Raw genomic sequence first — 13,193 nt, 5'->3', positions numbered from 1 at the left:
GAAGGGGCTAACCAAACTCTTAGAGGGTAACCTCATGGTCCCATGGAGAAGGGGCAAACCGGGTCGGGTAACCTCGTGGTCTCATGGAGAAGGGGCTAACCAAACTCTTAGAGGGTAACCTCATGGTCCCATGGAGAAGGGGCAAACCAAACTCTTTATTTAATGGATCAAAAATAATGACAATTCAAAGGAAATTATATAAAAGGAAAAGAAATAATAAAGAGTTATAGATATCCATTAAATAACACTAGCTGAATCAGTTGTAGAAATCAAGTTTCAGCAATAGCGATACGCATGAGTTGAACATAGCTTAAACTTGAAATTTAAAGAGCTTTTGTAGCTATTTGGTGCATCTAACATCACCTTCATTCAATTGCAAAAACTGGTATTTGATTTCTTCCAAACAATTATTATAGGGAGCCTCCTTTTTCAACTAAGAACATGAAGAAGCATGTTGTAACATGGCATTCCGTAAAATTGTAGCATTTTTACTTCCTATGAGTAATATGATTAGAAAATACAACTAAACATCTACTTTTCCAAATGTTCATCAAAATATTTTGTCTCCTTGAATCGACGGTTACATTCTTATAAAACCCAATACCCGAGACAACTTTTTTCCAACCCAACAAATAATCAAAGATAGAAGGAAATATACAAAATAGCAGTCCATTTTTTCTTGGCCCATAAACAACTCCAAAAAATATGTTTTACTTTTGAAACGTTGCAAAAAGGATGCTTAGTTGGAGCAATCTTTAAAAAATTTAATTTGTCGCCAACAGGAATTTAAAGTGTAGGATTTTCTATGTCAAAATTTGAGCATTAGCTTTCACTCTAGGCCTTCAAATTTGAGCACTTAAGTTCCTCCACTTCTTCTCTTTAAATTTAAAACCCCATTTGACATTAAGTCTTGGATATAGTTTCATGTTTGGAAGGAGATGTAAGTAAATCTTCTTAAAAGGGAAACAACATAAGGGAATCTTTCCAAGCCACAACCAGACTTTGAAAACATTGCATTAAAGAGAAGTGCATATTTCCATGAGAATTTTCGCAAGCACCAGTGCTTTCACAAATGTGATAAAACCTTTAGACTTATTAGTTAACCTGAAAGAGTTTTTGGAGATTTACCTGTCACTCAACCCAGTCAAGTGAGTTAAAATCCCAAATATCATTGAACTGTTGTCCACCTTTCTTGAAGAAGTAATGATCTTGTTTGGCGAAAATAACCACAAGCAGCTAGTGCACTAATTTAATCCACCAAATAGAAGAGGTCATGAAACTAAACCCATGTTGACAAATTCTTTCCATTTTAAAAAATTGTAGACATGTTGTTAGGGTTTTCAAATAGATTGCAAAGGGAAAGAAGCTCAATACAGAAGTAGGGAGTCATCGAAATCTTATCAATGCACCCCACACTTTACCGCTTGTTATTTATAACAGCAAGAGAAATATGATGATGAACTAAGAGTTTCCAAGGTTCATCACTAGTCATCACTCTTGTGATCCATTTTGATGATAAACAAGACCCTTGAGTTGTAAGATCCTACAATCCCAACCCACGCTTATTTCTAGGTTGTATGCAATGTGACCAAGATGAAGCTTTAAAACCAGATTTTCCATCCCAATTATACCACAAGAATTGACAAACAATTTTGTTTAGCTCATCATAGCCTTTTTTGGATGGCATCCAACGTAAGAATAGTAAACATGGGAAGCCAAAAAATAAAATTGTTTACTTGAATTTTGCTGGCAAGTGAAGGATATTTGTTCCCCCAATTATAGATCTTATTTTTCAATTTAACTATAAACTAATTCCACATATAAGCTAAAGAGGCCCCCAAATGAAAGGGAATACCTAGGTATATAGTAATATTACCATGGCTAATTTGTTTCCATTATTTGGGTATCCAACAAGGAATTGGATCTGATTTGATCATGAGAAACTTTGTTTTATGGTGGGCTAGTTTGAAACTTAAAATAGAACAATATAGGTCTAGAACTTCCATAACATTATTAATTTGTTGTTCATTCATAATTTTGAATGAACAACAAATTGTCATCAACAAAATGGGAATTAAGGACTATGACATTGTTAGGTATGGATGCCTCTAATTAAGTTCATTTTATTAAATTTCTATAGTAAATAGTCAAGGGCATATGCAACAAGCACATAAAGAAAAGGTGATTGAGGGAAACCCTGCCTAATAGACCGTTGTAAAGGAAATAAGTTAGTGAGAGAATCGAGTTGACTATTTGCATCTTGTAATAACATGTGAACATGTTTGCATATTTTGGGACCAAACCGCAATTGATAATAAACCTCCACCTCATTCTTTCACATCCCTTATCAAAATTAAGCTTCATAAGCAAAGCATTATGCTCTGATTGTTGTGCCCACTCACAAGTCTCTCATGTAAGAATTAAGTTATCAAGAATAAAGCATCTGCCTAGGAACCTCATTTGTTCAAGTCTAACTATTCCTTTAGCCATAGGTTTAATTCTTAATGATAAGACCTTAACAATGATTTTATATAAGATGTATTGAGCAATGTAGTAGGATGCCATCCTAGGGGAGAATCCTCATTTTTACTTCTTAATTAAACCTTTATTAATATCAGGACCTAACAATCCTTGCCTCAAAGCTTCTAAATAAATGAGGTAAAAATCATCCTTAATATGCTACCACGACTAACCAAACTCTTGAAGGGTGTTGCACAAAAATTAGGAGCATATTGGGGAACATAATTATACAACTATGTTCAATATTTAAGTTATTATATTTTTTAAAAATTGATTTAAACTTAAATCATAGAAAATATTGTAATGGTGCAATTTGTATCTTATCTTATTTCTTATTTGATTACATGATTATTTTGAAGAAATGTCTTAATATATGTATATGATGGTAATTTTGGTATAATCTTATGTGAATTGAGTTCATTTTCATAAATTATGTATGTATATAAACATTTTTTTCTATTTTAAAAACCAATATTGTTTTAAATAAGTTTAAAACTATCGGTTTGTCTTAGTGTGTTGGATGAGGTTAACTCTCAAGAAAGGTTTTCTTTGTAGAAGTCAACTTTTTCATAAATTACACACACAATGATCCTCCTCACTTCCAACAAAAACCAACTTCAATGCAAATGCATCAAAATTTTAGTACCACATCCTTAGAACATATAATAATTGTTTTAACCTGAAATCAATAACATGGTGTCATGTAAGTTAGGATAATCATGGTTCATTTCTTCTTTTCTACTTCTATGGGATACCACAATAACAAACTAATGGAGGCTCATGATATCTTTGTTGTTGTGACTAAAGCATGCTAGTTAGGATGGAAAAATAGTTATTTGTGAGATGGATTTTATGATCTTAGCCACTCTTTTGAATAAAGGGACTTCTAATTCAATCTTTCTTGGCAGTTTTTGCTTCTATTGTTGAGCAATTTTAGATAACTTTTAGGGACTTATTTACATAAACATTTTAGATCTTACTTCATGGTTCATCATTATGATGTAGAAAATTAATTGTAGATTGCATACGAGTTTAGTTTTACGTGATCGAATAAGAATTCAAATGTAGACAATCTAATTGACAAGAGAAAGTTATAAAAACACAATCCAAATTATGAAATGTGTGAAATGCAAATATCAAATATAAACCAACATAAAAAATGTCTTCAAATAAAAACCATGTTCACCTCCTCATGTATCTAAATAGCAATGCTTGTAGATGAAGAAGAAGAAAGTGAAGATCAACAAGGTTTTATCTATAATAGATTTGAAGCCCAATGATATCTCTAGTTATAGTAGATCTTGACCCTAAGATAGCCCTAAAAATCATCTGCAACAAATCCAAATCCCAATAGATAGCTTTAAAGATCACTATAATAGATTCAAAGTTTAATACATAACTTCAAAGATTGCCTATAATAGATTCAAATCCTATATCTTGGCTCCAAATATTATCTACAACAACTTTGAAGTGGACACTAATTAGTTTTAAATACATAGTTCATAATCAAGAAAATCCAACAACAAGAATTTAGACCCAACTCTCACCTCCCTAATGCTAAGAAAGACAAGAAGCTTGTGAGGGATCTATGAAAATGTAAGGTATGATTAATTATTGTAGTGTCATGAAATTGTGACCCTTGCAATTGTCGACCACATTAGGGTCCCCACGCACGCGACTCAAATCCCTAAGCCTAATTGGAGACCGAAGACTTGCTCGACACCTAAGAACTACATCTTGCTTGCCCTCCGCATTGCCTGAACTACATCCTATCCTAGAAAAAAGGGCAGGACAGGGGTGTGGTGCCCCTGTCCCCTGTAGGACAGGGGCGTGGTACCCCTATCCCCTGCCCTATTTTGGGGTAGGACCCTATTAGCATTATGCAAACCGGTATGAGGACATAATGACATTATGTGTTGTCATTGATGTCAATATGATGAAGAGAAGAGAACCGGTATAACACTGTGAATTGACATTTGTGCCAAAGTGAAGCAGTGTGTTTATTCAAGGTGAACTGACATATGGTCATGGGATCCGGCACATGGAAGCGTTGTATGACTACCGATTGGTAGTCTCAACTTCAAGGTTTCCGGTTGAAGTGCTTCAAGCCTGTGTGGCTCAACCGGTGACTTTGTGTGATGAGTTAGCATGGTAACGAAGAACAGATCGTGTTTCCACGCAAGCCTTGTGTGCGTGAAGGATCTTGCATGAAGGAGATTGTTCCTATCTACCTCGGGAATGTGCGAAGTCTGTAAACGGTGATAACGTGTGATGGGTTATCAGCTGCTATGAAATCGATGGAAAACGAATGATGGAGGATGTCTTGAGATTGGATCAAGACTGTTGCATTTAATGCAGTGTGCTCAACAGTTAGGATTGAACTGTTTGAATTCCTTAACCTAACAGGTTTAGGGTTTAGGGTTTATGCTACCGACCTATCTGTTTTCCTATAAGGTCGATGTTGTGATTCTTTCTAGGGTTGTTGGCAAAAGTTGTGTGTGTGTATCCAAGAGAAGAGATATGTGATTCTTGCCAGACCAGAGGAGAGAAGTGATACCTGCAGAGTGTAAGTGCAGAAGGTGAAGAGGAGCTTAAGTGGATCTGCATTGGCATTGAGTGTTGTTACCAGATCATTGTAATACCTATTGATCTCTAACCACCTCAACAGTTGGAAAATCCCTTAACAGGGTAGCCTTAACCGGCTTGCTGTAAATCCTTTAACAGGGTGACTCAAAACCATTGAGTTCTTGAAATCCTCTAACAAGGTAACCTTTAACAGGGTTTAACTCTTAACCGGGAATTCTAGCCATCCCTTAACCGAGTGATCCCTAACAGGATCGGTTCCTAACAAAACCTATTGTATTAGTCTTTAACCGGACAAGGCTCCTAACAGAGCGAACTTCTAAAGAGTTCAAAAACAAGCTTGTGAGTATTCATCCCCACCGTGGTTTTTCCTAGTTGGGTTTCCACGTGAAAAATAAGTGTGTCATGTGTGATGTCTTCTTCATGTGATGCTATGTTGTTTTCTGTCAAACAATGAATCATGTTGATCTAGTTGCTTATATCTATATCTTTGATGGAAGATTACTTGTTCATGCATTAGGGTGAAATGGAAATGAAGTGTTAGATTGTATGAGAAGATAAGTGTCAACCGATTTATGCTTGTCTCAGTTATTCTAGGTTTTTTCGGTTGTACTATGTTTAAGGACCGGTGTTACTGTTTGTTTGTCAATGCATAATGTCTGTAGACAAACCGGTTCAAGAGTGTGTTTTTGTCTATACTGATTCACACCCTCCCCCCTCTCAGTACCGGTTTGGTACTATTCGTTCATCATTGAGTTATCAATTGGTATGAGAGCATCCTCCAGGTCCTCTGTGTTATAAGCTTAACTGCTTGAGGTAAAGATCCCAGTCTAATGATGAAGGGGGAAGGTCCAAAGTTTAACAGAGAAAATTTCAGTATATGGAAAGACAGAATGAAGATATACATCAGAAGCATGGGTGCTCAACACTGGAGCTATGTTGAGAATGCCTATGTTGCCCCTACCAGTACTCTCACCGATGACCAAAAGAGAGAGATGCAGGAGAATGGGAAAGTCATGGAAGCCCTAATTAGTAGTTTATCTGACATTGAGTTTATTGATGTCCAAGATAAGGTAAGTCCCAAAGAGGTATGGGATACTCTTGAAAATATGTATGGTGGTGATGAACATGTAAACAAGCTAAGGAAGAAAGCCTTAGAGGGAAGTTTGAAGACATGTGGATGGTTGAAGGTGAGACCATTCAACAGTGTGGAATAAGAATCAAAACCGTTGTTGGAGATATCAAGAGTGCAGGTGGTAAAATGGAAGATTCCACTGTGGTAAACAAAGTCCTGAGATCCCTATTGCTGGTCTCTGCAATAAGGGTTGTTGCTATTCAAGAGCTGAGATTAATAGACAAGACTAAGGTATCCCTAGACTCCATCATTGCAAAGTTGACAGCCTATGAGATAAATAGTGTTGATGGCAGTGTTCAAAAGACTGAATCAGCTTTTAAAGCTTCTGTTGTACCATCCAGAAAAGGAAAAGAAGCTAGCACTAGTGGTGAACCAAGACATAGCAGAGAAATGGATGATGAGGAGATTCTGATGGCATTTGAAGCTCTCCTTACTAGAAAAATTCCTAAAGGAACTGGAAAATATAGAGGTAAGCTTCCTTTGAAATGCTTTTCGTGTAACCGAATAGGACATATCTCTGCAAACTGTCCTAATGGCAACAACAAGGACAAACCAGAAAGGTTCAAGAAATTCAAAGGAGGAAACCGGAGAAACTGTTTTGTGGCAGTTGATGAAGGTGTCACAGATGAGGAATCAGAGGATGAAGAAAATGAAGATATTGTGTTTGTTGCTGTCAAGGAAGATGTGTTAGACAAGAAAGCTCTTGTCTCCCGGTTTGATAATTCCAATGAGTGGATCATTGACAATGGTTGTTCTCACCATATGAGTGGTGACCAGAGCAAGTTTCTATCCTTGGAAGAGTATGATGGTGGTGTGGTTCGCTTTGGCAATGATGCACCATGCATGGTCAAAGGCAGAGGGTCCATCTCTTTGAATGAAAAGAGTAGTGCTGACAATGTGTACTGGGTTAATGGTCTCAGACACAACCTTTTGAGTGTTGCCCAGCTGAATAACAATGGTCTCACTGTGGAATTCAAGAATGGAGTTTGCAGAATCAAAGGAAAGAGTGGTGAATTAGTGGCCACTAGCATGCAGACCAAAGGTAACCTATTTCAACTAAATGCAAATATAAGTACATGTCTTATGGCTAAATTTGATGATAGCTGGATATGGCATAGGAGACTCTGTCGTGTAAACTTTGATAACATTGTGAAGGCTAGTAAGATCAAGGCAGTTAGAGGGTTGCCGGTGGTAAGCAAACCAGATAATACCTTGTGCAAAGAGTGTCAATTGGGGAAAATGTCTTCCTCAACCTTTAAAGGTAAATCTTTCACTGCTGACAATTTGCTTGATCTTGTGCATATTGATTTGTGTAGTCCTATGAAAACTAGGAGTGTGCAGGGTGATAGGTACTTCATGATTCTCATTGATGACTGCTCAAGAATGATGTGGGTCACATTCTTGAAAGATAAGTTTGAAGCTTTTGTAAAGTTCAAAGCTTTCAGAGCATTAGTAGAGAAGGAAAGCGGTAAAAGGATCAAGTGCCTGAGAACTGATCAAGGAGGGGAATTCACTTCCGATGAATTCAACAAGTACTGTGAAGAACATGGCATCAAGAGGAAACTATCTACCCCCCGGACTCCATAGCAGAATGGCCTAGCAGAGAGGAATAACTGAATTGTGGTTGAAGCAGCTAGAACCATGTTGATTCAAGGAAAGGTAGCTCACACCTTTTGGAGAGAAGCAGTGAGCATTGCAATCTACACAATGAACTAGGTACTCATCAAGAAAGGTAAGGATAAAACTCCTTATGAGTATTGGACCGGTAAGACACCTGTGGTTAGCTACTTTAGAGTGTTTGGTAGCAAATGTTACATCAAGAGGAGTGAACACCAGAGCAAATTTGATGCAAAATGTGATGAGGGAATATTCCTAGGGTATTCCACCAAGAGCAAAGCTATGAAGTGTTTCAATAATAGGACTCAGAGAATCATGGAAAGCATCAATATAAGAGTTGATGAAACCTCTAAGAAAATGGAGGAAACCGACAGTAAGCAAGCGATGTATGAACCAGTTGTAACCTTTTGGGAACTGGTTGTCATTCAACCAAGTACCAGTAACAGTGTTCCTACACCGATAGATGTAGATGTTGATATTGATGGAGATGAGGATGAAGAAGAAAAGCAAGAGGAATCTATCAAGACCATTCCTCGGTATGTCAAGCTAAATCATGATCCTAAGCAGATCATAGGAGATAAGGATGCAGGAATCCTTACAAGAAGAAAAGTCAGAGAAAACTCATGTATGATCTCTGAATTCGAGCCTAAAACATTCAAAGAGGCACATAAAGATGAAGATTGGATCAAGGCAATGGAAGAGGAACTTGACCAGATAGAGAAAAATGGTACATGGTCTTTGGTACCCAGACCAGAGCATAAAAATGTCATTGGTACTAAATGGGTCTTCAGAAATAAGCTGAATGAGGATGGCACATTGATTAGGAACAAAGCCAGATTGGTGTGTAAAGGATATGCTCAAGAAGAAGGAGAAGACTATGGAGAAACCTTTGCTCCTGTAGCCAGATTGGAAGGAGTTCGTATGCTTCTTGCATATGCAACTTTTAAAGGTTTCAAAGTATATCAAATGGATGTAAAATCTGCATTCCCAAATGGCGTACTTGAAGAGGAGGTGTATATAGAGCAACCAGATGGGTTTGACCTATCTGAAGACAGTGACATGGTATGTAGGCTACATAAAGCCTTATATGGTCTAAAGCAGGCACCTAGAGCATGGTATGAACGTCTGCATTCCCATCTTGTGAAGATTGGATTTGAGAGAACAAGTGAAGATAGCAATATCTACTTGAAGTCTGAAGGAGATCAGATCCTGATCTGTGAGGTATTTGTTGATGACATTATCTTTGGTGGAGATGACAAGATGAGTCATGAGTTTGCAGATGAGATGAAGAAAGAGTTTGAGATGTCACCATAGGGGAGATTAAATTCTCCACTGGACTGTAGATCCAATAGATGAAAGATGGAATCTTTATCACTCAGTCCAAGTATGTCAAAGAGGTGTTGAAGACCTTTGGCATGGAAGATAGCAAACTGGTTGGTACACCGATGGTGACCGATTGTATACTATCCAAAGAGGATGACTCAGCATTGGTTGATGAGAAGGAATACCGATCAATGATTGGTAAGTTGCATTATGTAGTGCATAGCAGACCAGATATTGCACATGCAGTTGGCATTACTGCAAGGTTCCAGAAAAGCCCAAGAGAATCCCACTTGGTTGTAGTCAAGCGGATTCTTAGGTATCTGAAGGGAACTGTTGATTATGGATTGTGGTATCCATATAACAAGGATTTCAACTTAACGGATGCTAATTGGGCAGGTAATGTAGATGATCGGAAAAGCACAACCGGTGGTGCATTCTTTCTCGATGGTAGACTGGTCTCATGGATGAGTAAGAAGCAGAGTTGTATCTCTCAGTCTACAGCGGAAGCAAAGTATGTTGCAGCTTTCATGAACTGCACTCAGACAATTTGGATGAAGCATGTATTAAATGGCTTCAAAGTTCTTGTATCTAAACTGGTAATTATATTTTGTGACAATACTAGTGCAATTAATATATCCAAGAATCTGGTTTTACATTCTAGAACCAAGCACTTTGAGCTTAAGTATCATTTCTTGAGGGAAAAGGTTCAAAATAAAGAGATTGCACTGGAACATGTTTCCAGTAAGGAGTAGTTAGCAGACATATTCACCAAGCCTCTCCCAATGGCTACATTTATGTACTTAAGAGGTGAATTAGGGGTGTTGCCCCTTCAGGAGGTAAACTAAAGGTATATGATCCACATCAGTCAGGTATTGCATAGTCAAATTTTTCTTCAGGATTGATGTGTTGAAGGATGCTACTCCTCAGGGGGAGCAGCATAATGGATCAGGGAAGCTTGTGCCTCCACTTTGACATTGTTTTCAAAGGGGGAGAAGATATGAAGCGGAGAAGATATCTGCAGATAATGGGGAAAAGATGTGAAGCGGAGAGATATCTTTGTATATTGCCGTCAATGCCAAAGGGGGAGATTGTTGGCATTATGTGAACTGGTATGAGGACATAATGGCATTGTGTTGTCATTGATGTCAATATGATGAAGAGAAGAGAATCGGTATAACACTATGAATCGGCATTCGTGCCAAAGTGAAGCGGTGTGTTTGTTCAAGGTGAACCGACATATGGTTATGGGAACTGGCACATGGAAGCATTGTATGACTACCAATTGGTAGTCTCAACTTCAGAGTTTTTGGTTGAAGTGCTTCAAGCCCGTGTGGCTCAACTAGTGACTTTGTGTGATGAGTTAGCATGGTAACGAAGAATAGATCATGTTGCCACGTAAGCCTTGTGCACGTGAAGGATCTTGCATGAAGGAGATTGTTCCTAGCTGCCTCGAGAATGTGCGAAGTCTGTAAATGGTGATAACGCATGATGGGTTATCAGCCGCTATGAAATCGGTGGAAAATGAACGATGGAGGATGTCTTGAGATTGGATCAAGACTATTGCATTTAATGCAGTGTGCTCAACGGTCAGAATTGAACCATTTGAATTCCTTAACCTAACAGGTTTAGGGTTTAGGGTTTATGCTACCAACCTATTTGTTTTCCTATAAGGTTGATGTTGTGATTCTTTCTAGGGTTGTTGGCAAAAGTTTTGTGTGTGTATCCAAGAGAAGAGATACGTGATTCTTGCCAGACCAGAGGAGAGAAGTGATACCTGCAGAGTGTAAGTACAGAAGGTGGAGAGGAGCTTAAGTGGATCTGCATTGGCATTGAGTGTTGTTACTAGATTATTGTAATACCTGTTGATCTCTAACTACCTCAACAGTTGGAAAATCCCTTAATAGGGTAGCCTTAACCGGCTTGCTGTAAATCCTTTAACAGGGTGACTCAAAACCATTAAGTTCTTGAAATCCTCTAACAAGGTAATCTTTAACAGGGTTTAACCCTTAACCAGGTATTCTAGCCATCCCTTAACCGGGCAATCCCTAACAGGATTGGTTCCTAAAGAACCTATTCTATCAGTCTTTAACCGGACAAGGCTCCTAACAGAGCGGACTTCCAAAGAGTTCAAAAGCAAGCTTGTGGGTATTCATCCCCACTGTTGTTTTTCCCAGTTGGGTTTCCACGTGAAAAATAAGTGTGTCATGTGTGATGTCTTCTTCATGTGATGCTATGTTGTTTTCTATCAAATGATGAATCATGTTGATCTAGTTGCTTATATGTATATCTTTGATGGAAGATTACTCGTTCATGCATTAGGGTGAAATGGAAATGAAGTGTTAGATTATACGAGAAGATAAGTGTCAACCGGTTTATGCTTGTCTCAGTTATTCTGGGTTTTGCCGGTTGTACTCTGTTTAAGGACTGGTGTTACTGTTTGTCTGTCAATGCAGAGTGTCTGCAGACAAACCAGTTCAAGAGTGTGTTTTTGTCTATACTGATTCACCCTCCCTCTCAATACCGGTTTGGTACTATTCATTCATCATTGAGTTATCAGACCCTTCAAATTGTTCTTTGGAGGTTGCACATTGAGCAGGAAAACTCCGCTAGTGTCAGCCTGCAATGGAAAATCAATCAATTAACCCTAATTCACAAGTATATATGTCACATTTGTCCTCTCATTTACATAAGTTGGATGAGTGGGAAGTTTACATGAGATCAAGAATTCAAGAGCATTCAAGCATTCCTTTCCAGCATTGAGCATTCTCAAAGTCTCCTTTCAAGGCTAGGTGTTGCATTCAAGTCAAGGATTCAACCATTGAAGAGGAGATTCATTCCAACATTCAATTCCACACAATAAAAACCTACATTCTATCTACAACCTCCCTTGAGGTGATTTACATTTCAGTCTTTCATTTACACTTACTTGCAAGTACTTTCTTTCATCATTTTGTTAATTCCAAAACTGGGGTTTGACTTGAAAGCAAACCCCCAATCCCAACCCCCTTTCCTCTCTTTTTTGTGTGTAGGTTGCAGGTGTGCAGTTGTACTTTTGAATTTGGACTCCATTTTCAGAGGCAGAAAAACCCTTTTCATTTCACAGATTTTTTGAAGGACCATGTACACTCCCGCCACGGTGCAGGCAACTTTTTCTCAAATTCGCAGGGTGGCTTCGTCTCAACATATTATTGTCAGATCCAGGTGCACAGCTTCATCCTATGCTTCTATCTCAAGTTATAATAAGATATTTGTTGCTTTTTTCATTTGGTCATAACTACTCAATTCAATCAATTCAAATTTCAAACTCAGAAAAGGGGATTAACTTACCATCACTCAGAATTCAATCTCTTTCTTTGGAGGTTGAATCTAGTGTATTTCCCCCCTCTTCTAATGTAATGCATGAAAAGTGTTTGAAGGGGAATCCGAAGTGAAACTTTCATCTCTCCTTAGAGGGAATAAAAGCTTTCCTCTAGAATTCATTCATTCATCCTTTTTCCAACATTATATTTTGGTGAACCCGACATCTTACATGCTTTATTCTGAAAATCATTGCATATTTTTCATTTACAAGTTTAATTTTTCTGCAAACTTAGTGGTTAATACATTCAAAGCCCTAGTTTTTGAAATTGAAATTGAACTTGTGTTTTGAAAAAATTGCTTATGTAATGGTGGGAAAATGGTGAATGATAGATCAAGAGGAAAACTACCCTTTCCCTCAAAGAGAGATGAGAGTTTCACTATCGTTTACCATTCAAGCACTTTTCACCATTACATTAGGAAGAAGGAGATGATAATTCACTAGATTCAATCTCTCCACACAAAGATGGTAGATTGAATTCTGAATGAATTGTGAATGTTAAGTTGATCCCCTCTTCCTTGTTTGATTGGGAAAGGAAATTGACTGAATTATGTAGTGCAAAAGTGACAAAGAATCGATTATAACTTGAGATCGGAATATGGGATGAAACTGTGCACCTAGATCTGGTAGTAAAATGTTGAAATGAATTCACCCTGT

This window comes from Cryptomeria japonica, chromosome 8 (assembly GCF_030272615.1).
Source record: "Cryptomeria japonica chromosome 8, Sugi_1.0, whole genome shotgun sequence".
In the NCBI taxonomy this organism is placed as follows: domain Eukaryota; kingdom Viridiplantae; phylum Streptophyta; class Pinopsida; order Cupressales; family Cupressaceae; genus Cryptomeria; species Cryptomeria japonica.
The sequence above is the reverse complement of the archived record's forward strand: the minus strand, read 5'-3'. Positions refer to the sequence as shown.